Source organism: Somniosus microcephalus, unplaced genomic scaffold, assembly GCF_052327205.1.
Source record: "Somniosus microcephalus isolate GS21.2 unplaced genomic scaffold, FLI_Smic_1.0 unresolved_chr4, whole genome shotgun sequence".
NCBI classification, from domain to species: Eukaryota; Metazoa; Chordata; class Chondrichthyes; order Squaliformes; family Somniosidae; genus Somniosus; species Somniosus microcephalus.
The window spans coordinates 15,443,655-15,466,677 of NW_028225182.1; the positions used below are offsets into that span (position 1 = coordinate 15,443,655).

The window sequence follows — 23,023 nt, forward strand, 5'->3', positions numbered from 1 at the left end:
CCAGGTAAAATGAGTATAATCTTTGCAAGGCACAGCTGCACGAAAGATAAGCAATTGTTAACTTTTTTCGAGAATACGAAGTGCAATGCCTACGTTTCAAGAAGCACTGCTTTCAATTTCAGCAAGTATGCCTGCCGAATGCAGCTTGCAAAGAAAATGTTGAGCATTCTGCTGTGCAGTCAAACGAAGCACTGGACAACACACATCTTTCTCCCCCTCTTATTTGGAACTGGGAATGAGAGATTGAGCCTATCATCTGATGTCGAGAACAATAAACGAACCGTCATTTGTCCAGGCAGCAAACGGTCCCGCAACCGTGGTTGTTATAAAGATGCCAAGCTTGTATGTCCCAAATTTCCAGCAGTTGGGACAACAAGAATTCAGGTTCCACCGAGATTTGAACTCGGATCGCTGGATTCAAAGTCCAGAGTGCTCACCATTACACCATGGAACCTTTGCTGATACATTTATTTGAATCTTTTCTTAAAATCAACAACATTACCATCTCCACCATTATACTTTGTCTCGGCCAGGTCTCATCCTTAACTTCAGCTTGCCCACTTGCCCCTCTGCTAAGCCTCGGCTCTGAGTAAATCACACAGCTGCCTTGATGGCTATCGGTTCACAAATCTCAGCTTCTTTTTCACACTGCTCATAGCATCTTGTATTGCAGTCCTGCCAGGTAAAATGTGAATAATCTTTGCAAGGCACTGCTGCACGATAGATAAGCAATTGTTAACTTTTTTCGAGAATACGAAGTGCAATGTCTACATTTCAAGAAGCACTGCTTTCAATTTCAACAATATGCCAGCCGTATGCAGCTTGCAAAGGAAATGTTGAGCAATCTGCTGTGCAGTGAAATGAAGCACTGGACAATACACATCTTTCTCCCCGGCTTATTTGGAACTGGGAATGAGAGGTTGAGCCTATCATCTGATGTCCAGAACAATAAATCAACCGTCATCGATTCAGGCAGCAAACGGTCCCGTAACCGTGGTTGGTATGCAGATGCCAATCTTGTATGTCCCAAATTTCCAGCAGCTGGGACAACAATAATTCAGGTTCCACCGAGATTTAAACTGGGGTCGCTGGATTCAAAGCCCAGAGTGCTTACCATTACACCACATAACCTTCGCTAAACGGTCCTTAGATTCTTTTCTCAAAATCAACAACATTACCATCTCCACCATTATACTTTGTCTCGGCCTGGTCTCATCCTTAACGTCAGCTTGCCCACTTGCCCCTCTGCTAAGCTTCGGTTCTGAGCAAATCACACAGCTGCTTTGATGGCTATCGGTTCACAAATCTCAGCTTCTTTTTCACACTGCTCATAGCATCTTGTATTGCAGTCCTGCCAGGTAAAATGAGTATAATCTTTGCAAGGCACTGCTGCACGATAGATAAGCAATTGTTAACTTTTTTCGAGAATACGAAGTGCAATGCCTACGTTTCAAGAAGCACTGCTTTCAATTTCAGCAAGTGTGCCAGCCGAATGCAGCTTGCAAAGAAAATGTTGAGCATTCTGCTGTGCAGTCAAACGAAGCACTGGACAACACACATCTTTCTCCCCCTTTTATTTGGAACTGGGAATGAGAGGTTGAGCCTATCATCTGATGTCGAGAACAATAAACGAACCGTCATTGGTCCAGGCAGCAAATGGTCCAGCAACCGTGGTTGTTATGAAGATGCCAAGCTTGTTTGTCCCAAATTTCCAGCAGCTGGGACAAGAATTCAGGTTCCACCGAGATTTGAACTCGGATCGCTGGATTCAAAGTCCAGAGTGCTCACCATTACACCATGGAACCATTGCTGATAAATTTATTTGAATCTTTTCTTAAAATCAACAACATTACCGTCTCCACCATTATACTTTGTCTCGGCCAGGTCTCATCCTTAACTTCAGCTTGCCCACTTGCCCCTCTGCTAAGCCTCGGTTCTGAGTAAATCACACAGCTGCCTTGATGGCTATCGGTTCACAAATCTCTGTTTCTTTTTCACACTGCTCATAGCATCTTGTATTGCAGTCCTGCCAGGTAAAATGTGAATAATCTTTGCAAGGCACTGCTGCACGATAGATAAGCAATTGTTAACTTTTTTCGAGAATACGAAGTGCAATGTCTACATTTCAAGAAGCACTGCTTTCAATTTCAACAAGTATGCCAGCCGAATGCAGCTTGCAAAGAAAATGTTGAGCAATCTGCTGTGCAGTGAAATGAAGCACTGGACAATACACATCTTTCTCCCCCGCTTATTTGGAACTGGGAATGAGAGGTTGAGCCTATCATTTGATGTCCAGAACAATAAATCAACCGTCATCGATTCAGGCAGCAAAAGGTCCCGTAACCGTGGTTGGTATGCAGATGCCCATCTTGTATGTCCCAAATTTCCAGCAGCTGGGACAACAATAATTCAGGTTCCACCGAAATTTGAACTTGGATCGCTGGATTCAGAGTCCAGAGTGCTTACCATTACACCATGGAACCTTTGCTGAACAGTTCCTTTGATTCTTTTCTCAAAATCAACAACATTACCGTCTCCACCATTATACTTTGTCTCGGCCAGGTCTCATCCTTAACTTCAGCTTGCCCACTTGCCCCTCTGCTCAGCTTCGGTTCTGAGCAAATCACACAGCTGCCTTGATGGCTATCGGTTCACAAATCTAAGCTTCTTTTTCACACTGCTCATGGCAGATTGCATTGCAGTCCTGCCAGGTAAAATGAGTATAATCTTTGCAAGGCACAGCTGCACGAAAGATAAGCAATTGTTAACTTTTTTCGAGAATACGAAGTGCAATGCCTACATTTCAAGAAGCACTGCTTTCAATTTAAGCAAGTATGCCAGCCGAATGCAGCTTGCAAAGAAAATGTTGAGCTTTCTGCTGTGCAGTCAAACGAAGCGCTGGACAACACACATCTTTCTCCCCCTCTTATTTGGAACTGGGAATGAGAGGTTGAGCCTATCATCTGATGTCCAGAACAATAAGCGAACCGTCATTGGTCCAGGCAGCAAACGGTCCCGCAACCCGTGGTTGTTATGAAGATGCCAAGCTTGTATGTCCCAAATTTCCAGCAGTTGGGACAACAAGAATTCAGGTTCCACCGAGATTTGAACTCGGATCGCTGGATTCAAAGTCCAGAGTGCTCACCATTACACCATGGAACCTTTGCTGATGCATTTATTTGAATCTTTTCTTAAAATCAACAACATTACCATCTCCACCATTATACTTTGTCTCGGCCAGGTCTCATCCTTAACTTCAGCTTGCCCACTTGCCCCTCTGCTGAGCCTCGGCTCTGAGTAAATCACACAGCTGCCTTGATGGCTATCGGTTCACAAATCTCTGTTTCTTTTTCACACTGCTCATAGCGTCTTGTATTGCAGTCCTGCCAGGTAAAATGTGAATAATCTTTGCAAGGCACTGCTGCACGATAGATAAGCAATTGTTAACTTTTTTCGAGAATACGAAGTGCAATGTCTACATTTCTAGAAGCACTGCTTTCAATTTCAACAATATGCCAGCCGTATGCAGCTTGCAAAGAAAATGTTGAGCAATCTGCTGTGCAGTGAAATGAAGCACTGGACAATACACATCTTTCTCCCCGGCTTATTTGGAACTGGGAATGAGAGGTTGAGCCTATCCATCTGATGTCCAGAACAATAAATCAACCGCCATTGATCCAGGCAGGAAACGGTCCCATAACCGTGGTTGTTATGAAGATGCCAAACTTGCATGTCCCAAATTTCCAGCAGCTGGGACAACAAGAATTCAGGTTCCACCGAGATTTGACCTCGGATCGCTGGATTCAGAGTCCAGAGTGCTTACCATTACACCATGGAACCTTTGCTGAACAGTTCCTTAGATTCTTTTCTCAAAATCAACAACATTACCATCTCCACCATTATACTTTGTCTCGGCCAGGTCTCATCCTTAACTTCAGCTTGCCCACTTGCCCCTCTGCTTAGCCTCGGTCCTGAGTAAATCACACAGCTGCCTTGATGGCTATCGGTTCACAAATCTCTGGGTTTTTTTCACACTGCTCATGGCATCTTGTATTGCAGTCCTGCCAGGTAAAATGAGTATAATCTTTGCAAGGCACAGCTGCACGAAAGATAAGCAATTGTTAACTTTTTTCAAAGAATACGAAGTGCAATGCCTACGTTTCAAGAAGCACTGCTTTCAACTTCAGCAAGTATGCCAGCCGAATGCAGCTTGCAAAGAAAATGTTGAGCATTCTGCTGTGCAGTCAAACGAAGCACTGGATAACACACATCTTTCTCCCCCTCTTATTTGGAACTGGGAATGAGAGGTTGAGCCTATCATCTGATGTCGAGAACAATAAATCAACCGTCATTGATTCAGGCAGCAAACGGTCCCGTAACCGTGGTTGGTATGCGGATGCCAAGCTTGTATGTCCCAAATTTCCAGCAGCTGGGACAACAAGAATTCAGGTTCCACCAAGATTTGAACTTGGATCGCTGGACTCAAAGTCCAGAGTGGACACCATTACATCATGCAACCGTCGCTGAAGAATTCATTAGAATCTTTTCTTAAAATCAACAACATTACCGTCTCCACCATTATACTTTGTCTTGGTCTGGTCTCATCCTTAACTTCAGCTTGCCCACTTGCCCCTCTGCTAAGCCTCGGTTCTGTGCAAATCACGCAGCTGCCTTGATGGCTATCGGTTCACAAATCTCAGCTTCTTTTTCACACTGCTCATGGCAGCTTGCATTGCAGCACTGCCAGGTAAAATGTGTATAATCTTTGCAAGGCACTGCTGCACGAAAGATAAGCAATTGTTAACTTTTTTCGAGAATACGAAGTGCAATGCCTACGTTTCAAGAAGCACTGCTTTCAATTTCAACAAGTATGCCAGCCGAATGCAGCTTGCAAAGAAAATGTTGTCAAACGAAGCTCCTGATTCTTATGTAACTTATGTAACAAGTTACGGAGTTGGGGATAATTGGTGTAGGACTTCCAGACATCATTGGGTCCCCATTTTAAAGTCCCCACATTGTGGTTTACAACAAAGCTTAGAGTAATATGCCAGGCAGCTACAGTGGGTTGAACCAGAGAATGGTGGACAATGAGAAGCTGGGGCAGGTAAATCTGGACGGCTGCAGTGCCACCAACTGGTGACATAGAGAGTTGCCTTTATCATTATTATTATTGACAGAGCAATTTATTACAGAAAAGTTGGCACAGAAGTGTGACAAAATAGGGACAGGAGGTTTTGTAATAAGGAACTGGCGCAGATGAAATGTTTTTGTTACATTTTATTGAACCGATACATATATGGAATGAGTGATACAGTAATTTGATACATTTGAACATATATAAAATGCACGCGGGGATATTGAGAGTATTTGGATATAATCATTCTTGCATATTATGGACATTGTGCCCGGGTACGAGAACTAATTCAAGCAGGTTATCGTTCCCCAACATGTAAAGGAAATCAAATGTAATTAGTCCTGCCTCTCGTCAGAAGTCAATTCAAAGTGGATTTGTGTCATATATATGTGTGTATATATAAATCAATTTAATATTTACTTAATAGTTGTTTCAAGACCAGCAAAACACAGAACACTGGGCATAACGGCATGAGATCATGGGGCAACCGTAACTTACAGGATATAATAGTTAATCCATCCTAGGATCACAGCCATCTAACAACTCTGCCCAGAACTGAATACAATACTCCAACTGAGGCCTAAACAGGGCTTTGTATAGCTGCAGCATAACTTCTGCCCCGTTGTATTCTAGCTTTCTAGATATTAAGGCCAGCATTCCATTTGCCTTTTTGATTATTTTCCATACCTGTTCATGAGATTTTATTGATCTATGTACATGGAACCTCGAGTCTCTTTGGACAGCAAAGGGGTGCAAAAGCACTGTAGAAAGGGAATGCAAGAATAAACCTGTGAAAAGTTTTTACTGGTATAGTATGATAAAGAGGGAGGCGAAGGAGAATGTGGGCCCCTTAAAGACAGAGTCCTTTCTACAAAAATTCCTATCACTTTTTTGTCACACTTCTGTGCCAACTTTTCTGCAATAAATTGCTCTGTCCATAAGAATAATGGCAACTCTCTATGTCACCACTTGGTGCCGCTGCAGCAGCACAGATTTACCAGCCCAGCTTCTCAGTGTGCACTCGTCTCTGGTTCAACCCACTGTAGCTACCTTGCATATTACTCTAAGCTTTGTTGCAAACCACAATGTGGGGACTTTAAAATGGAGAACCAATGAAGTCTGGAAGCCCTACTCCAATTAACCCCAACTCCCTAACCCTGTCATGTAAGAAACATAAGAATCAGGAGCAGGATTAGGCCTTTCAGCCCCTCAAGTCTGCTCCGCCATTCAATTAGATCATGGCTGATCTTCGACCTCAACTACACTTTCCCACCCGATCCCCATATTTCCTGATTCCCTCAGGGCCCAAAAGCATTGACAATTGCAGAGATGAGAGACTTACTCCTCACTTTTATATTCCAAACCCCTTGCAATAAAGGCCAAAATGCATCCACCTTCCTAATTTTTTGGTGTACCTTCATATTGTAGGCAGGCATTCTTTACCTGCTTTATGGCAATTTACCTTCCTTTACCTGGTTTACGGTACTTTACCTGGTCAGACAGCCTTTTTGCCACTGCACTTTGACCAGCTCCAAACAGCGGTCTCGAATCGCTATAGCCCTCCTTCGAGTTCTGACGGGAGGAACTTATAATTAATGATATATTAAAACGGACAAATGGTCTGGATGCAAGAAAGTCAAACTTTATTAAAACTAAGAAACTACACCACACGATCTTGTAATCACGCTAAAATTGCTTAAAGAGGGGAGGAAAAAAACGGACACAACGAGGGAAATCGACTAAAATACAATTCTAATGAAATCCCCACCTTACTCCCACCCCTAAGCCTATCCTAAGTTGCCTTGTGGAAGACCAGAAAAATATATGCTCACCACTGCAGTGCCAGCTGCGTGTCCCACGAGATCTTCACTGTCCTGAAGTAAAGAAACACCCCAGTGTTTTAAAAGCAAACTGCTGGTGTTACTTCTTCAGACAGACTGCCACACTGTAGAGAGCACATGGAGGCAAGCCAGAGAGAGAGAGATGCCTCTGAGAAGCTATCTCTTACACCCCGTTTTGGGGCCGAAATGTTCCCGCCCAGATCCGGAAGTTTCTGGGCTAAAGCAAAAGGGATCCAACTGTCCCCATTGTCCAGAAATGGGTGCTTCAAACCCATTCATTTTAAACTGTTCCCTTCCTCAGTTTAAGTGTTTCTTTTCAAATGTCTGTGCTGAGCCTTCGAACCATCTCCATTCACCCTGATGGGTTTTGAATGGAGTTGTATTACTATGTAAACAGAAACCCATTATCTTGTGGTCACTGCAACTGCAGTCAATTGGTTTAATCCCTTGTGCAAATAGCCTTTTGCAGTTTCTGTAAACAAACATCGATTGTCTCTGCAGGGAGGGAACCTCCCCTTCTGATTGACAGAATTTGACTGCCGTTGCTTCACAGACACAGAAAGCTGCTTCCAGGCCCTTTGTCCTTGGCCACGCAGTCTGACGGCCATTTTATCCCATGGCAATTTACCAAACTCAAGAGTACCTTTTTTTAATAAAAATGTGCTGTCTTAAGGTGTGCGATTTTTTTACAAAGTTCTTTGATTCCGGTGTTGTCCAAGTGCTGCCTAGCTTAACGCAGACTTCTTGCGGTTCTGGGTATGTTATAAAAAAAATCCAACCCAGAGACAATTTAAATCACGCAAACTCTTCGTCCACGATGTGGGTTAATATTTCCCGATCTTCGGGGGCTGAGGGGATTTTGCAAACCCCTACATTCGCACCTTGGATACTTCCAACTTGCTTGTAGTATCCTCTTGAAGAAGTGAGCAAAGATTTCTGACACCCGACAAACAACCATCCCCTGTATTTACCTATAGCTACCTATCACTGATTCACCGACCTGTCTATTCCCCTCAAATCCGAGAAAACCGTGGTACGGTAGGCATCTACAGATACATCAATTACAAAATGTTACAATAAGGGTCTCATACCCCTGCACCACTTGTTACATTATAACATATTACAAAATGTTGCAATCTTGGTTATACAATGTAATCAGAATGATTTCAAGCACGTAGAGTGTCCTACGCCTCTGCAGCACTTGGAACTGTAAAACAAAATACAAAAATCTCCATTAAACATTTGAAACAAAATGCTGAAATAAACCCCGACCATCACGTGCCAATGAAGGGCCACGAAATTCGAGTGAGTATTGCTTCTCCCACCCGGGCAGTAAATGTTCCTTCCACCCCCCCTTTTAATGGTCTTAAACTTTTAAAACATACAGAATGGATTTTACAGAACAGTCTGCTCCGCCAGCCCCAAGCCATTCCCTTCTCCCTTTGTGGAGGCGGGGTACCCCTCATAGTTTCACAGACCGAGACCGGGGAGTATGGGATCGCAACTCCCAGTCCCTCCCCCTCCCATCTTCCCTTGACTGGCTGCAGAAAATGATGGGTGCCTGTGTGGCGTCTCTCACTGGCCCCACACTCAAACTTGGATCCCAGATCCGGCCACTCACTCATCCTTCCCAGCCACAGTTACACTCCAACTTTGCCTATGGGCCCCGGGTGAGTTCCTCCCTTCCCCGAATGCACCCATGTGACTCTTGAGTCTCCCCCTCCCCTTTACAATCTTTCCCGGGCCATCACCACCCAGTCCCCGGGGAACGCGTCCCTATCTGACAAGGCGCCTGTGCTTCCCCACCATGACTCCTCAATAGCGAGGTCTCCAGCAAGTGAAATTCGGTCAGGATAGTGCTGGGTTGCGGCTGTGCCCCACCTAGCTGTGGCCATCACTACCACGTAGGATGAATCACACACAGAATCTACAGTGCAGATAGAGGCCATTTCAGCCCATCGAGCCTGCACCGACACATATCCCACCCTATCCCCGTAACCCCACGTATTTAATCCCCTAACACTGAGGGTCAATTTATCATAGCCAGATCAACCTAACCTGCACACCTTTGGACTGTGGGAGGAAACCGGAGCACCCAGAGGAAACCCACGCAGACACAGGGAGAATGTGCAAACTCCACACAGACAGTTGCCCGAGACCAGATTTGAACCCGGGTCCCTAGCGCTGTGAGGCAACAGTGCTAACCACTATGCCACCGTGCCCCCCTTGAGTAGGGAGGTTCCTCCGAACTCTGTCCGGTTTCTCCCGAAGGTCACTGTGGGGTCTCCTTCTGGATTTGTCCAATGGCGAGGTGATCACCAGCATTCTGTATAACCATATCTTCATTCGATGCCCAGCTCGGGCTGGGCGAACAGGTCTGCTCCTTTGTCCACTCTCCTGCAAAAGAACTTAAAAGGACATGCAGCCAAGTCTCTCACTGACCTGCTGCCTTAGGTGGAGACATGGTCGGGTCCCTTGACCTCGGACCAAAATACAAATATTTGGCACACTTACAAGCTTAAACTTTAAACTACTAGTTACATTCTAAACTTAAAATTTAAACACCTTAAAAGCAAGCTATAAACACTGGTAACTTAACACAAAGCTATAATACAAATGCCGCCCGTCTCCGGACGGCCAGGCTAATCTCTGGTGTCACGGTCGCAGATTACTGCTGCCTGCAGTGAAGCTGGACTGCCTCCTGCTTCTGGTCCCTGGCAGCTTATGGCTGCTAGTTGGGGACCTCTGTGATCTGTTTCCTCCCGGCTCGGAAGATTGCTCTTTGTGACAGGTACCCTGGTGACCATCTTATATTAGGCTTGTGGACCCGCTGAGACTTTCTGAGGGTCGTCTCTGCGGGGAAACTTTGGCTGACAGACCCTGAGCCTGGGTCACAGCCCTAGCTGGCTAGGAACTTTCTCCCCCTGATGCAAACAGACCGCACTGTTTAATATACCTGGCAGCCTGCCAGTAATCTGGGTTTGTCTCCTTTTCCCTACCCACTCCTGTACTGGGGGCAGGCATCCCCTCACCACCCGCTGCTGGTGACTGAAAATCTTCCTCTCCAGGTCCAAAACCTGGTACCGGCTCCTTCCATATGTCCCCCACAAGAGGAATTTCAATCCTTTCCTCCCCAGAGTCCCACACCATAGGGGGAACCACTCTAGAAGCGGGCTGGGAAGTTTGTCCCTTGAAACAGGCAACTGCGCCTGCACGAACCTCCTCCCCTGAGTCCCCCGGCAGAGGCTGTGAAATCTCTGTATTCAAACAGGCGACAGCGCCTGCGCGGGAAAACTGAAGAGGAGCCGCTGGGGTCACAGGCTGGGGAACTGCACCTGTGCGAACCTGGTGTTGGGAAACCTCTCCCCGTGAACCTCCTGTTCAAAAGACTGGGGAATTCCTGCCTCCAGACCAGCGACTACACATATGCGGGCAGTCTCTTCTGGGAATGAACTCGCAGCACCCTGCAGATGTTTACTCTCAGGCGGCTGTTTCTCTGTTTCTGAACTAGATAACTGGTTCAAATTTAAACTGTGGCCAAAACTTAGGTCCCACTGGGGCGGGGAAGTGTCCCTGTTGGTGGGCCGGACAACTTTTCCCTTGGAACAAGCCACAGTGCCTGTCTTTACAGCCTGTGAACTTGAACTTGTTACAATTTACATTGGTTGGCGTGGAACTACTTTGTGCACCGGGGTAGTTTTCCTGCATTGACCATGGGGCTGTCCCTATCAACTATAATAGTATAGTCCCATGTAGAGTGGCTCCAAACTTCCCACCTGGGCATTGTATCTTACCATCACTAGGTCTCCTATCTCCCACTGGTGGCTCCTGCTAGGCTCCAGCAGCAGCCAGTTATTCCAATGCTGCTTCCTCATGCTGTCTGCTGCCTGCAGAAAAAATTCCCTTTTCCCATCTATCGCTCCTAGGGCTGCTGCGGTCTGCAGGTCTCCCATTAACTTAACAAATGCTGCCTGGCATCCCTCAACCCATGACCACTCCACTCCCTTGTGTAGGAGACGGAGCAGAGGGGCCGCTGTGGCTGCATAGTCCTCTATAAATTCCCTGCAGTACCCCGTCAATCCCAGGAACGACCTCAGCCCTCTTACTGATTTGGGAATCGGTAACTCCTGGACCGCTTCCCTCCTTGCCTTATCTATCGACCTCTCTCCTGTGCGGACAGTCAGACCCAGGAATTAAACTTCTTGCTGACCCATCTGCGCCTTCTTGGGGTTGACTTTAAACCACTTTCTCTGCAGCAGCTCAGCCAGCAGTGGGCCATGCTCCCCGACCAAGTCGGTAAATAAGAGCAGATCATCCACATACTGCAGTAATTGAGTGGTTTGACTGAACTCCTTTGAACTATCCTTCATGCATTGGTGGAAGATGCCGGGGCTGTTGTAGAAACCCTGTGGCAGACAGGTCCAGGTATACTGCTGTCCCTTAAAGGTGAAGGCAAACTTATATTGGTCCTCCCATTTTAAAGGGATGGACCAGAACCCATTCGAAATTTCCAGCACCGTGAATGTGTTCGCGGATTCTGGAATACTGCTAATAATATTAGTCACTGCTTCTACTGTGGGGGCACACACGGGGATATTGCTGTTAAGCACCCGATAGTCCACCGTGGCTCTCCATGAATTGTCCGGTTTCCTAACCGGCCAAAGTGGAGAATTAACATGAGTGGCTATGGGCCTCAACACTCCCTGTTTAACTAAGGAGGTGATGGCTGCCTCCATGTCGGGTTCTGCCTCCTTGGGGAAATTGTACTGCTTCTGTGGTCGGGTCATGGGTTCCCCATTTATTTTAAACTCAAACCCTGTGATCCTTCCGCAGGCGTGTTTATGGGTGGCAAAGGCTGTGAGGTTTGCCTGCACGACTGCCTGCAGTGCCTCCGGGACACCATTTACCATGAGCCTGAGGTCGTAACCTTCTTTGGGCTTCACAGTACACAAGGTCCCCTTACCCTCCTTGGCCGGGATGACCACTACACCTTCTTCCCTGTCTGTGCTAGCCCCCCAAAGGCAATGGTTGCGGAGATCCACGAGAATCCCGTGGCCCACCAGGAAGTCGGCTCCTTGGATCCCGTTTCCTTCCTCCTTATTCCACTTTGCCAGGATGCACGTCCACTTAGTTAGGAGCGTGCCCAGATGGACGGAGAGGGATCTGGAGTATACCCCCGCCTGCTACTGACTGGTGAATTCCGATAGTATGTTTGGAACCCCATCAAACAGAGGTGTGGTGGTGGGATTATCCGTATGGATCACGATGCATGATGCCCCCGTATCCAATAGATAAGTCCCTGTAACCTTCTCTGTCTCCATCTGTACGAGCGGTCTCTTCCATTCATCTTACCGGAGATTACACAGACGGACAGGCTGCGCGTGCTCCAGTCATTGTGGGGAGGCAAAGGTGGGCAAGGGGTTTGCAGCACCACTGATGGCTGCTACCTTTCCCTGATTGGCCCTGAGGAACGGTTTTATCGACTCCATGATGGACTCGACTGTATCGGGAGGAGTTTCTGTCTCTGCCTTCTGAGTTGGGGCTGCGGGGGTGCTGGCTTTATCGTCTCTCCAGGCTTTTTACAATCCCTGCGCCAGTAGCCATCCTCCCCGCTCCTGTAACAAGTGACCTTGTTCTTGGAGGGTCGGCTCCCCTCCTGGCGACGCTATTTCTTGAATTGAGTCCCAGGTTTAACCTCGTGGACCTTACCCTTTTGCTGGGGCTCCCACTATTCCTACTGTTCCTATATGCTACTGTGAGCTGCCGGATTACAGTCTCTTCGTTTGCTAGGGGGTCTCGGTGGTCAAACCAAGTATCAGCCTTTGCTTTTATCTGGGGCAGACAATTGGACACCAGGCAACAAAGCCATTGGGTCCGCTGCTGCGGGTTGAGGCGTGCCCTATTTTGTCCCCCTGTACATGCACTGTTGTAGACTGGCTACCGCCTGTCTGCAAATGTCTGTGGGGTCTCCCCTTCCTTCTGCGGTGTTTTTCCTATGCGATCGAACGGACTGCCGTCGTTCGCACCCATGGCTTCCAGTATTTCCTCCTTTAGGTCCTCAAAACCCTTCTGCCCTCTCTTAGCCTCATGTGAAAGGGTCTGATAGAGCTTAGTATCTACAGAGAAAAGGAACATTTTGGCTTTCTCTTCATCATCACAGCCATTAACACAGGCTGCCTGTTCTATCCCTTGCAAGTGCACTGAGGGGTCTCTCTTTTTGGAGAGCAGGGGAATATGTTTCACCAGGCCTCTGAGCTGTGGGGTATCATAGGGCACCAGATAGATATGCTGAGCAGTCCCTGGGTCTTTATCGTTCACGGGCGGCCCGTACCTCCGTTGTGGGAGGGGGTACACTGGTTCTGATCCCCGCCTGCCTAGCGGGACCTGCTGGCGTTCTGCTACCACCCCATTGTCCACCCCTTCTTGCTGCCAGAGCTCCTCAAAACTCGGTGCCGTGGGCTGCTGTCTTGGGATCTCTAATTCCCTAGCAAGCTCTGTTCTGGGTGCTGCCTGTGGGGCGGTTTTATTTGGGCTGCTGGTACTGTCCGATGGACTTCCCTTCGGACTTATGAGGCATTCCATCCCTTCAGTCCTTAATAACTCCATACCCAAACTCTCAATCATTCTGTTACATGGGGTATGATCTGCTCCACTAAACCTTTGGTCGCAGGCCAGCTTATAAGCTGCCTTTACCTCCTTAACCTTTTCCTCCTGCTCTGTTACTTCTGAGGTGAGGTGGGTATTCTCTTCCCGCAGTCTCATCTCGTTCCTCCTTGCTTCTGTAATTTGGCACTTTAGGAACTCTATCTTGTGCCTCACGCGGCTTTTGCCATCACTAGTTTCTTGGGTGAGGTGTGCGTTTTCCTCCTGTAGCTTCATCTCACTGTCCCTAGCCACTGTGGCTTCCTGTACAAGGCGCTCTATCGCAGCCTGGCATTTCATGACCTCTAGTGTAAGGCGTGCATTTTCTTCCCGCACCCTCATCCCACTATCTCTGGCCTTATTCACCTCTCTTATGAGGCATTCTACCTCCGCCTGGCATTTTTCAAACTCTGACTCCCGATTCTTGGCCTCTTTAACCTCCTCCCGCACCCTCATCTCACCCTTCTTAACCCAGCCACCTATACCATAAACGGTGAGCTTACACACTGCCGCTAACTTCTGCAGGGCTACCCACAGACTAAAAGCAAGAAAAGCAAGAGCTGGTGCTTTCTCCAGGTCCAGACCACTTATCATATCAAAAACTGCCTCCAGTCCTGCCACGGTCGCAAATTTGAAGGGGGCATTCTTTACCTGGTTTACGGTAATTTACCTTCCTTTACCTGGTTTACGGTAATTTCCCTGGTCAGGCAGCGTTTTTGCCACTGCACTTTTTGCACTGCACAGCGGTTTCAAATCACAAAACCCCTCCTTCCAGTTCTGAATGGAGGAACTTATAATTAATGATATATTAAAATGGACAAATGGTCTGGATGCAAGAAAGTCAAACTTTACTAAAACTAAGAAACTACAATACACGATCTTGTAATCACGGTAAAATTGCTTAAATAGGGAAGGAAAAAACGGACACAACGAGGGAAATCGACTAAAATACAATTCTAACGAAATCCCCACTTTACTCCCACCCCTAAACCTATCATAAGTTGCCTTGTGGAAGGCCAGAAAAATATATGCTCACCACTGCAGTGCCAGCTCCATGTCCAACGAGATCTTCACTGTCCTGAAGTAAAGAAACACCGCAATGTTTTAAAAGTAAACTGCTGGTGTTCTTACTTCTTCAGACAGACTCCCACGCTGCAGAGGGCACACGGAGGCAAGCCAGAGAGAGAGAGATGCCTCTGAGAAGCAATCTCTTATACCCCAGTTTTGGTGCCGAAATGTGCCCGCCCAGATCCGGAAGTTTCTGGGCTAAAACAAAAGGGATCCAACTGTCCCCATTTTCCAGTAATGGGTGGTTCAAACCCATTCATTTTAAACTGTTCCCTTCCTCAGTTTAAGTGTTTCTTTTCAAATGTCTGTGCTGAGCCTTCGATTCATCTCCATTCAACCTGATGGGTTTTGAATGGAGTTGTATTGCTATGTAAACAGAAACCCATTATCTTGTAGTCACTGAAACCGCAGTCAATTGGTTTAATCCCTTGTGCAAATATCCTTGTAGCAGTTCCTGTAAACAAACATCGATTGTCTCTGCAGGGAGTGGAAACTCCCCTTTTGATTGACAGAATTTGACTGCTTCACAGGCACAGAAAGCTGCTTCCATGCCCTTTGTCCTTGGCCATGCAGTTTGACAGCCATTTTATCCCTGGGCAATTTACCAAACTCAAGAGTTCCTTTTTTTAATAAAAATGTACTGTCTTAAGGTGTGCGATTTTTTTACAAAGTTCTTTGAATCCGGTGTTGTCCAAGTGCTGCCTAGCTTAACGCAGCCTTCTTGCGGTTCTGAGTATGTTTTAAAACATTGTCCAACCCAGAGACAATTTAAATCACGCAACGTCTTCGTCCACGATGTGGGTTAATATTTCCCGATCTTTGGGGGCTGAGGGGATTTTGCGAACCCCTACAATGTTACCTCTCTGTGTTTCGTGTACAAGGCAGACAAAGCCCTCTGAGCACCAACATTTAACAGTGCCTCGCCGTTTAAAAAAATGTTCTGTTTTCTGATTTTTCCTACCAAAGTGAATAACCTTACATTTCCCCACAGTATACTCCGTCTGCCACCTTATTGCACACTCACTTAACCTGTCTATATCCCTTTGCAGGTTCTTTGTGTCCTCCTCACAGGTTACTGTCCCACCTATCTTTGTATCGTCAGCAAACTTGGGCACATTACAATCGCTCCCTTCATCTAACTTACTGATATAGAGTGTTTCGCCTTAATACCACACCTAGGGGGGAAATTCAGTTGTTTGCACCTCCCGTTAGCGCCTTAAGAGGGCACTAAATGGGCGTAAAGCAACTAGTGCCCGGGCGCGGCGATGCTTGCGCCACTCGCGAAATTAACTAGACTTTTGTGGCGGCACTAAACACTACCGCCACGATCTCTTGGGCCGGCAGATCGTGACGTCAGTCAAGTGCACAATGCCCCGGTAGTGCCCCGGACCAGATATTTAGTGGCACCCCCTGCCTTACCGCCTGCCGCTAGCAACAACAGTTTGAGGAGAGCGTTATGCAGTCAGAAAGGGACTGGGGGAGCGCTACTTAAAGGCGACCGCTTCCTGCCTTTTTTTGTTGGTGACATTTTTGCACCACGCATTCTGAGAGAGAGAGCGAGAGAGACTTCTGGAGAGATTCAATGCTGTGTGAAGGAGTTTTGGGTACAGAGAAGCACTTTGCAGGTTTATTTTAGTTTGCCCTTCCTTGCTTCGCCAGCGCTCTGAGGTATCGCATCACTCCTCGGACTTTTTGCCTTAAGACTGGTGTGAAGCACCTGATTTAGCGCTCCAATCATCTCCAGGGGCAATAAAAGCCAAGTTTGCCGTCGGAGGTGATAATTAGTGCGCCAGGCACTAAATTTTGCGCATGGCCGATAATGCCGCCCCAAACGGGGTGATACTGAACTTTTCCCCCCTAGTCACAGTGCCCCGTGTGTGGCACTAATGGAGATTAACTGATAATAATAGAATGCTATTGAAAGATATAAATATAGTCAGTATCCTAAGGTACTGCACATGGCAAGGTTCCTCTTCGCTGTGTGTGCTATTTCTCTCTGTCTCCTCCTTTGCTTCTTTCTCCCTATTTCCCTTCTCTTCAATCCTCAATTCCTATGTTCGCGTCTCTTTTTCTCCTTTTCTCCCCCTACCATTTTTCTTTTTTCCTTTCGCATGGGAGCTGCTGGTTTGCATCGTGTGGTGGTGCACAATAAGCAGCCGCCAATGTCTTCCGGAAGCAATTTGTGGGTAGGACTTGGCCGGAATTCCCTCCCGACCCATCCCCAAACACTCACGCCTCCCACCCCTCATTCCCATTGCATCCCCTGTACCGTTACCTTCCCACTGACCCCGCCCATTATCTTCCCCTCTCAAGAACATGAGAAATAGTAGCAGGAGTCAGCCATATGGTCCCTCAAGCCAGCTCCGCCATTTAATAAGATCATGGCTGATCTTCGACCTCAACTCCACTTTCCCACCTGATCCCACCTGATCCCCATATCCCTTGATTCCCCTAGAGTCTAAACAGCTATCGATCTCAGCCTTGAATATACTCAACGATTCAGCATTCACAGCCCTCTGAGGTAGAGAATTCCAAAGATTCACCACCCTCAATGAAGAAATATCTCCTCATCTCAGTCGCCCCCTCCTTCTGGACTCTCCAGCCAGGGGAAACAGCTTCTCAGCTTCTACCCTGCCAAGCCCCTTAAGAATTTTACACGTTTCAATGAGATCACCTCTCATTCTTCCAAACCCCAGAGCGCATATTCCCAATCTACTCAATCTCTCCTCATAGGACAGCCCTCTCACCCCAGGAATCAGTCTGCTGAACCTTCATTGCACTCCCTCTAAGGCAAGTATATCCTGCCTTAGGAAAGGAGACCAAAACTCTGCACAGTACTCCAGGTGTGGTCTCAGCAAGGCCCTCTACAATCGCAGCGACACTGTCCTCACTCGTACATTCCAACCCATTGAATGTCGTCTGCCATGTGCTTGCACATTCCACCAGCCTGTCAATGACCTCTGTGTACACAGGGAAAAATAAACATAGAAACGTAGAAGATAGGAGCAGGAGTAGGCCATTCGCCCCCTCGAGTCTACTCTGCCATTCAATGAGATCATGGCTGATCATCCAAACACAGTACCCTGTCCCTGCCCTCTCCCCATATCCCTTGATCCCTTTAGCCTTAAGAAATATATCTAACTCCTTCTTGAATATATTTAATGAATTGGCCTCAACTGCCTTCTGTGGTAGAGAATTCCATAGGTTCACCATTCTCTGGGTGAAGAAATTCCTCCTCATCTCAGTCCTAAATGGCTTACCCCTTATCGTTAGACTGTGGCCCCTGGGTCTGGACTGCCCCGCCATCGGGAACAGCCTTCCTGCATCTAGTCTGTCTAGTTCTGTTAGAATTTTATAAGTTTCAATGAGATCACCTCTCATTCTTCTGAACTCCAGCGAGTATAAGTCCAATTGAACTCATACGTCATTCCTGCCATCCCAGGTATCAGTCTGGTGAATCTTCGCTGCACTCCCTCCATGGCAAGAACATCCTTCCTCAGATAAGGCGACCAAAACTGCACACAATACTCAAGGTGTGGTCTCACCAAGGCCCTGTACAACTGCAGCAAGACATCCTTGTTCCTGTACTCAAACCCTCTCGATACGAAGGCCAACATACCATTTGCTTTCTTAACCGCCTGCTGCACCTGCATGCTTACCTTCAGCGACTGGTGCACAAGGACACTCAGGTCTCGTTGCACTTACCCTTCTCCCAATCTATTGCCGTTCAAATAATAATCTGCCTTCCTGTTTTTGCCAGCAAAGTGGATAACCTCAAATGTATTCACATTATACTGCATATGCCATGCATCTGCCCAATCAGCCAACCTGTCCAAATCATCCTGGAGTTTCTCGGTATCCTCCTCACAGCACACACACCCACCCAGCTTTGTGTCATCTGCAGACTTGGAGGTGTTGGTTGAAGGATAAAGATTTGTCCAGGAGAACACCCCGGTGTTCTTCCAAATACAACTGTGGGATCTTTTACATCCACCTGAGAGGGAAAACAGAGCCTCGGTTTAACATCACATCCGAAAGACGACACATCCGACAGTGCTGCGCTCCCTCAGGACTATTTCACAGGAATTTGTGCTTCAGTCAAGTGGAGCTTGCACCTACGACTCACGCGAGCGCGCGAACAACTGAGCCGAGGCTGACACCCAACATCAACCAGAAAGCCCCCTTAAAACAGAATAACCTAAGAATTAGGAGCAGGAGTCAGCCATACGGCCCCTCGAGCCTGCTCCACCATTCAATGTGATCATGGCTGATCATCGAGCTCAACTCCACTTTCCCGCCCGATTACCATGTCCCTTGATTCCCCTACAGTCCAAAAATTATATCTATCTCAGCCTTGACTATACACAAAGACTCAGCATCCACAGCCCTCTGGGGCAGAGAATTCCAAAGATTCACCACCCTCTGAGTGAAGAAATTCCTCCTCATCTCAGTCTTAAATGGCCGACCCCGCTTCCTGAGACTATGCCTAGTTCTAGACACTCCAGCCAGGGGAAACAACCTCTCAGTGTCTACCCTGTCAATCCCCATGGAACATAGGAACAGGAGGAGGCTATTCAGCCTCTCGAGCCTGTTCCGCCATTCAATGAGATTATGGCTGATCTGTGATCTAACTCCATCTATCTGCCTTTGCCCATACTGTGGTGTATGTGCCTTTAAGAGCAATTGTGGTGTATGTGCCTTTAAGAGCCCCAGGTGTGCATAATGCCGGTAATTGCCACTTGGGCTATATAAGCCTGTGTATTGTGTATATCCTTTAGAACCCCCCCGAGATTTGCTGAGTAAATATCTATGAACCAACTCCTGTCTTCAGTGACTTTATCTACACACGGACACTACAGTGGCGACGAAGTGGAAACGGACTTACCTGCAATTCGGCAGCACCTCAAGGACATCGGTTCCTCCAGCGTCCAGAAGACTCAAGGAAGTAATAGAAACTGTGGTTTCACCAGCTGGCCAAGCTGGTGGCAGGTACTGCGCAAATCCTTCCTGGGCGTCAGGCTGGGGCTCCAGCGGTGGGCTCTACAGCTGAGACAGGCAGCGAAATCGGAGGCAAGCAATAACGGACTGGGAGGGTGCACTCGGGAGACGGCCGGCGCGGCAAGCAGTTCAGCGTTTAGACCTCCGTCGGGAACGAGTCTCCAACAGTGAATAAACGGAAACCACAGTAAAACAGCGTTGTTATCGGTAGCAGCGGCGGCAAAGCGCAGGAAGCGCAATATCGTTGCTCCAGAGAAGAAAAAAAAAGCGCAGGAAGCGCCATATCTTTTTTTGAAATGCCTAAGTCTGGCAATATTGATGCTTTTGATAACGAAACGGAGCCTAACTTTGGCAATATTGATGTTTTTGATAACAAGATAGAGGATTGGACCACATATGTAGAAAGAGTGGAGGTGTTTTGCACCGCAAATGGAATAGAAGATGAAAAAAAAGCTTCAGTGCTTCTGGATCTAATGGGTGCAGAAACATACAAGCTGTTACATAACTTAATCACTCCAGCCAAACCGATGGACAAGAATTTTGAGGAGATTGTTGATAACCTACACTGCCAATTCGAGGCAGGACTGGCAGATTCTCTTCAAGACAAATTCATCTGCGATCCCCTAAGTGTAGAAACACAAAAAAAAGGTATCTTCTGGAAAAGAACTAACACTGGACAAGGCTTTCAGTGCAATAGGAGCGGCAAATATACAGCAAAGGCCACAGGACTTCGGCACCCATGAAATGACGCGGGGTTTCAAGAGATGTTATTGCTGCGACAGATCCAACCATGACCAGACGGATTGCTGGTTCAAAGAAAAAGCATGCAGGTGATGCGGAAAGATGGGACACATTCCACGTGTATGCCGATCTGAAAATAAAAAATCCACTAACAGGAAAAGAATCAATAAGGAAAAGCACAGAAAGGTACAAATGATGACGGACAGTAGCTCCAAAGACCAGAAGAGCGATAGCCACTCCGGGAACAAGAGACTAAGCTCTCTCAAATTACATAATGTAATTGCCAATGAAGATTACCAGACCATTTGGGTTACCCTCATAATAGCAGGGTCCCCAGTTAAAATGGAGCTAGATACAGGATCAGCTCTAACCATAATAAATCGATGAGATTACGAGAGGCGATTTTCACATATACCTCTAAAAGACACATCCATTATCTTAAAAACATATACGGGGCAGAAAGTATACCCCAAAGGAAAAATAAAGGTGCCTGTGGTATACAACGGCAAAGAAATACAAAAGTTGTATGTATACATTCTACAAGATGGTGGTCCACCGTTGTTGGGACGTGAATGGATAAGGAAGATACGTTTAGACTGGCACTCCATTCAGGCACTGACGGTGACCAGTAAGGAAAAAAACAATGATGACATCATACCTGAACGATTAAAAGACATCTTGGCCAACTCCAAAGAAGTGTTTCAAGAGAAACTAGGAACCTTGAAAGGCATCACCGCCTCAATAAAAGTGGAAGATGCAGCAATTCCAAAAATTTTTAAGGCAAGACCGGTGCCATACGCAATACGTCCGGCAGTCGAGGCAGAGCTGGAGAATTTGGAAAAGGCAGGCGTATTATCCAAAATAGATTGGAGCGAATGGGCAACACCCATCGTTCCAGTCATGAAAAAAACATTGAAAAATAACTCTGAGGAACAGAGAAAAATTCGCATCTGTGGAGACTTTAAGGTGACTGTAAACCCGATCCTTCACATGGTACAGTATCCTCTTCCGAGGATAGAAGATATTTTCGCCTCACTATCCGGAGGAAAACGTTTCACAAAAATTGACTTGGCACAGGCATATCTACAGATGGAGGTTGAGGAGAGATCTAAAAAGTATCTCACAATAAACACACACAAAGGCCTGTACCAGTACAATCGACTGGTTTTTGGAGTAGCATCAGCTCCAGCTATCTGGCAAAGAGCTATGGAGCAAGTCCTGCAAGGGATTCCGGGGACTCAGTGCTACCTAGATGACATCCTTATAACAGGAGAAAACGACAACGAGCACCTTGCCAATTTGGAGCAGGTGCTCACTAGGCTGAAAGAGCGGGGCCTACGAGCAAATCGCCCCAAGTGCGAATTTTTCCAAAATCAGATATCATATTGTGGCCACATAATTAATAAGTAAGGGTTGCATAAGTCACCTGAAAAAATTGAAGCAGTTATAAAACCCCCAGCACCTGAAAATGTTTCACAATTGAGGTCATTCCTGGGATTAATAAATTACTATCATAAATTTTTACCGAACTTATCAACTATTCTACACCATCTTAATGATCTTCTACACACAGGAGTGATTTGGAAATGGAACGAAGACTGTAAACGTGCCTTCCATAAATGTAAAGACTTAATCACATCCGAGAAAGTTTTGGCTCATTACAACCCATCACTACCAATCAGACTGGCGTGCGATGCATCCCCTTACGGCATAGGAGCGGTATTGCCCCATAGATTCCCTGATGGCTCGGAACGGCCGATAGCTTTTGCGTCACGCTCATTGATCTCAGCTGAGCGTAACTATTCCCAGATAGACAGGGAAGCACTCAGCCTGGTATGGGGAGTGAAGAAATTCAACCATTACCTACACGGACAAAAATTTACCTTGCTGACTGACCATCAGCCCCTCATCTCCATATTCAACCCTAAGAAAGGTGTCCCCATTATGACGGCACAAAGACTACAGAGGTGGTCCCTTTTTCTAGGGGCACACCAATACAACATTGAATACAAAGGGTCAAAACAGCATGGGAATGCTGACGGTTTATCGCGCCTGCCATTGCCAACGATAGAAGAGGCACCTGCAGTAGACCCAGCAGAGATATTCCACTCTACCATAGTGGAATGTCTACCGGTGACAAATTCTGCCATTGAAAGGGAGACAAGAAATGACCCTACTCTCTCACGGGTCTACGATTTAACAATGAAGGGATGGCCAGCACATGGCGAACCACTGTTGCCAGCATTCTTGCAAAGAAGAGAACAGCTGTCAGTGTGCCGAGGAACCTTGATGTGTGGATCCAGGGTGGTGATTCCACCCAAACTCCAGGATAAAGTGCTAAAGGAGCTTCACGAGGGGCATCTGGGTGGAGTGAAAATGAAGAACCTAGCTAGGGCGTTTGTATGGTGGCCAGGTATCGATGGAGACATCGAAGACATGACCAAGAGCTGCCTCGGATGCCAGAAGGTCCAAAATGCTCCACCACAGGCCCCTCTACATCCATGGGAGTGGCCCTCATCTCCCTGGCAAAGGGTGCACATCGACTTTGCTGGTCCATTTATGGACTCAATGTTCTTAATCGCAGTTGATGCACACTCCA

The 23,023-nt window shown here is 46.9% G+C and overlaps 3 non-coding genes across 3 annotated transcripts; all 3 read right to left on the reverse strand.

Moving 5' to 3' along the window:
* Positions 1 to 382: 382 nt before the first annotated feature.
* Positions 383 to 454, reverse strand: trnaq-uug (transfer RNA glutamine (anticodon UUG)). Its single transcript has one exon. It is a non-coding gene; the product is annotated as a tRNA-Gln (tRNA).
* Positions 455 to 1,733: 1,279 nt separating this feature from the next.
* Positions 1,734 to 1,805, reverse strand: trnaq-uug (transfer RNA glutamine (anticodon UUG)). Its single transcript has one exon. It is a non-coding gene; the product is annotated as a tRNA-Gln (tRNA).
* Positions 1,806 to 3,090: 1,285 nt separating this feature from the next.
* On the reverse strand, positions 3,091 to 3,162 carry trnaq-uug (transfer RNA glutamine (anticodon UUG)). Its single transcript has one exon. It is a non-coding gene; the product is annotated as a tRNA-Gln (tRNA).
* Between the last annotated feature and the right edge of the window lie 19,861 nt (positions 3,163 to 23,023).